The sequence below is a fragment of the Lagopus leucura genome, unplaced genomic scaffold (genome assembly GCF_019238085.1).
Source record: "Lagopus leucura isolate 7727_CA_CO unplaced genomic scaffold, USGS_WTPT01 Super-Scaffold_54, whole genome shotgun sequence".
In the NCBI taxonomy this organism is placed as follows: Eukaryota; Metazoa; Chordata; class Aves; order Galliformes; family Phasianidae; genus Lagopus; species Lagopus leucura.
This window is the reverse complement of record NW_024962251.1, coordinates 1,383,028-1,387,723: the sequence shown is the minus strand read 5'-3', so window position 1 is coordinate 1,387,723 and position 4,696 is coordinate 1,383,028. Positions and strand designations below refer to the sequence as shown.

The 4,696-nt window shown below is 35.7% G+C and overlaps 1 long non-coding RNA gene across 1 annotated transcript in view; it reads left to right on the top strand.

Moving 5' to 3' along the window:
• Positions 1–727: 727 nt before the first annotated feature.
• LOC122181453 overlaps positions 728–4,696 on the top strand; it is a 44,879-nt gene continuing 40,910 nt past the window's right edge. The window contains exon 1 of the long non-coding RNA XR_006179438.1: positions 728–842. This is a non-coding gene — a long non-coding RNA (uncharacterized LOC122181453). The remainder of the gene's footprint in view (positions 843–4,696) is intronic.

Sequence of the window (4,696 nt, the reverse complement as noted above, 5' to 3'; positions counted from 1 at the left end):
TTTCTCTTAAGCTAAAGGGTTCTTTATAAAAAAAAAAAAAACACAAAACAACAACAACAGCAACAACAACAACAAAACCTACAAAAAACAAACAAAAAAGCTTGTAATTGTATATGACAAAAAACATTTTTTTTAAATTTTTTGTTTTGTTTTGTTTGTTTTGGTCTTTCAGAATTACTTTATTTCTGGATTCTGTTAAATATTCAAATCTTTTTTTAAATAGTGTTTACAGCTCAAAGCAATACATAAGCTTATGGGCTGAACAGATCAGGCTTGAGCCTGGAGCAGTGGAACTTGAGGCAAGCCTGCTGATCATAGCAGGAGAAATGGCAGGACAAAGGACATTACAGTATTTGTTCTTTGCTGACACAGGACGTATACTTCGGGAGAGAGAAATGCCCTTTCCTGGAGAATTTTTTCCCCTTGATTATTATAAATGGCACAGATCGTGAGTGAATTCATGGAGGAGGGGAACTGAGAACGTTTTGTAATTCTTGAAAGGTTAATTGTGCTATTTATAGACCCGACTGCAGAGGGGAAAAAACTCTCAGTGTGACCCGGCAATGTCAATGCAGTAATAGCAACCTAAATGGAGCTCTGACCAATCATGAATTACTGTCTGTGATACTGAGAATGCTGACAGTTCAATCACAGCACTGTTTCAATAGAGAACTCCATATATTTAAAGCACTGATACTGTTTTCCCTCTAAATGACAGGCTTGACAGATGGGCCGAAAGCACTGCAGACGTTTGAACAAGGAAATGGAGAGGGAGCCTGCTGGAAACAGGGCTTCACGCAGCCAGCCGTGGATGATGAATAGAGTGTGATTGTGTCTGACAGGTAGTAATATAACTATTCATTCACCACAGAACACCTGGAGCACACTATATTAAATGGTACAAGATGGAGAGATCCTGTGACAGGAATGGGAAGTGTGAATCCCATGCTGAGTTTAGGTACAGCAATATAAAAGGTCAGGGGTCGCACAGTATAAAGTGCCTCGGAGAGGGCTGTAATTAAATTATTTGCTTACTAAAGTGTTTCTAATGTTTTCCTAGCGTATTGCCAGGATCATTACTTCAGCATGTCTGCATAGCCGGAATGGAAATAGAAATGCTGCTTTGCTGACTACTGTGTTTCCGTTTTGCACTGAGAAGCTTGCTAATCAAAGCGTTGTCATTATTGCACAAAGCTGTCGCATAGCAGGAGCATAACGGGTCCTGAAAGCTGTGTGCTTTGTCTAATAACCTGAAGCTTTCAGCTGACCTTGTTTTCGGGCTTCTGGGGCCAAAAATGTGCTGTATGTGACAAGCCTGTGGAAATCAAAAGATCCTGCATTCTTGGTAGGTGTGGGCTGTGGAGCTACATAACACTGTGATTTTATTTTGTGCACTGTGGCTTTGACATCCTGAGAAGCAGATCTGAGCAGAAGGAAGCTACCATTTTAATCTAGTTATGAGAGAACTGCAATTTTAACCCAGAGTAAATTCATTGTATTATTTTTGTTTTGTTTTGTTTTTGTTTTTAAGGAGGCAACAATGCTTTAAAAATAGAAAGCCAGGGCCTCAGAACAGATTTCTGTCAGTTTGAGACGCAGAAGAGCAGCAGTAAATTGGCTTATTGAATTGCCTGCTATTTTCCAGACAGAATCTATTAAAAACTTCTGGAGTACTTTTTAATCTTTGCTGGAGTATATCCCTTGGATAATTAGAAACTTCTTAGAAGATTTGATAGGCATTATTTTATGAGAGTATGTTCTTAACATTTCAAAGGAAACCTCTCTAGTTGTCATGTTCAAGCGAAGATTTGTACTGCAGTTCATATCTTACTGGGCAGGGCTGTTAACTCAGCATCTTTGTCTTCTTCCTGGCCACTGGTCACTCTTAAAAAAGTTAATAACAAGATGCAGTGTTCTTTCTCAAATATAGGTGATGTATAAAAATATAGGCAATATATAAAAATAGCCCAGTTGAAGGCTTTACTTAGGTAATGTGAAAATCTAAGTTTTTATTATTTATTTATTTGTTTATCTATTTGTGTCTATATATATCTATACTTACAGATAATCTGGCTCAGGTTACCTTGATTTCTCCAAAAGTAATGCCTCCTATTTACTCCCTTGGGAAATACAACAGCTACAAAGAGCACAGTAGCTGTTCTCTAGAGGAAGTTCTCAGATTTAAAACACTGCTAATCAATGCAGTCACAACCATGCGCCATTTTGTCTTCCATGTGGCAACAGCACGTGATGGAATACTGGTGGTAAGGCTGTGTATCCCACCAACATTCCCCTCTGACATCATGGGCCAAAATAATAAAATAGGAGGCATTACTATTGGAGCAGCTCTTATATGCAGAAATATTGCTGTTGATCATGCTCTATATCACTGTCCTGTAATCTCAGAGAGCTGAAAAATATAAAATATTTGAATATATGTTATTTTATTCAAAATTTCAATGTATAATTAATTGATTTTAGTGTTCTTGAATTAAAAAAAAATAAAATAAAGGAGATGACCACCTAAAAACATACTGGCTTTTGATAGTTAAAACATCTGATTTTGTTAAGTGCTTAACAAATTACTTCAATTTCATCTCTTACATCTACACTGACATTAAGCAAAATAAATATTTCACATTAAGATTTGTTTTGAAGCAACACAGTATGTGTTATCAATCATGTATTTCTTCATTTTTCACTTTATATGCACTAAAATAATGAATAATTTTAAACTGAGTCTGAAAATAACAATCAGATGTACAATCTGCCATAGATTGAACCATTTCACTTTTCTTTTTAATGCTGTTCGTAGTGTGGTTGATTTCTGATCTCTGCCCTGATCCATTCCACTTCTTTTTTGTTGCTGTTGTTCTTCTTTGCCTCAATATCTTATTTTAACAACACTGGTATATTTTAAATTGTCTTGAGATTACCCGCAAAAAGTTGATTCCGGTTATTATTGTCAAACAATGTGGCAGAGTGATTTTATGTAGCAGTTCAGGCACTTGGGCAATCACTCCATGCAAAATAATAGCTCAAGGAAAAAAAAAAAAATTATGAGCACAATATTTCTAAGTATGCACAGTGATGCTACTCTTGATTTGTCTTGAAGAGTCCTTGTAAAATTAAGTATTAGGCTATTGATTTTACCTTTGGCAGCTCTCACCTCAAATTAGTTTTGCTTGTCACTCTATTTGTGGAATACTCTGGCTAGGTTAGTTATCACATCAGTGAACTTGAAAGCAGAAGGCATAGTAGGCATTTCTTTTTCTCTCTCCTTCTCATTATGTTTCCAAATTTGGTAACACTGATATTAGTCAAAGGATGACTGCAAACAACAAAACTTAAACAAAAATAAATTGAAACAAAACAAAACCCATCACCGCCAAGTAACATTTTGTTTAACTAATCAATTTATTTTTTTTTCTAAAGTTCCTGTTTCTATTTTTCATGAAAATAAATGAAAGACAGAGTTGACTTGCCCAGTAAATAGAATTACTCTTGCACTTCCTACTGAGGAAGTTTGTTTGACTTCCTATATTTGGTTTTTGTCAGGGAGCAACTAAAAAGTTTCTTTCATTTCTTTTACATTACTTATTTTAACAGATATTTTATCCCAATTTATTTTGTAAATGATTAGAAATATCTCTCTGTTGCAGTAATTTTCTTCTTTAACAGAGAAAGGGAAATCTGGTTACTTAAAGTATGAGGAACAAAATAGAGTCACTGAGCACAGGAGACCTGCAAAGGTCCTTGTTCAGGGAATTGAGGACAATTGCAGCCTTGCATAAGCAGAATTCTGATTACCAAACAACACAGTTTTGCCAGGAGCAGATGTTTTTTCTCTCTTCTGTGACTGTCAGTTCCTTTCAGTATTAATGAATGTGGCAGATATGGCTGAAGAAAATGCACCTGATAAATTAATAATCTCTTGTGGATATTTAAAAACTCTCTAGCAGGAAAAAAAATGTCTTAAACTGGGTGTTGCCTTTAATTTAAGCTTTTTGCAGGATAGCTCAGTGATGAGAGATGAGAAAAATTGAACTTTTATACTGGGGCTTAAGTGTTTAGCTCTTCCATGTCTATAAGAAATTATGTCATAATTGTCACCAAAATAAGTACTTTATACATGATTTATGAAAGCTGCTCTCGCTAACACAGGAGCAAAGTGTAAGCCACAGAAATAAGTTATCCCTCTCTATCCAAATGAGAATTTTCACTCAGCTAGAAAGATGTACTCTATTTCCACTCCTGTCAATTCTGTCTTGAACAGTGAATATGTTAGCATTCCCCTTTTTCTGGAACATACACCAGATAAAAAGAGTTTTTTTTTGGTTTGTGCATGTCCACATTTGACCACCATGTGCCCAAGTCAAACAAAAGCACATTTTGATTCCTCCCTAAAAAAATATATAAAAATAGGGCAGAGAAGGTGAAAGGTCTAGCACTGTCTCGTCTGTTCTGTGACTGTTTAATACTACTCTGTATAGAAAATCAGTGATTCAAAATCATTAACTTACCTGTTTTTATTTAAGCAACCTTCTGTGATATCCAGAAGAAATTGTCTCAGTGACATTCAAGAGATTTGCTTGAAAGTTGACTATCTTTGTTTTTCTGATCTTCCACATATACAAAACTTCTCTACATTCCCTTCCCTTCCCTTCCCTTCCCTTCCCTTCCCTTCCCTTCCCTT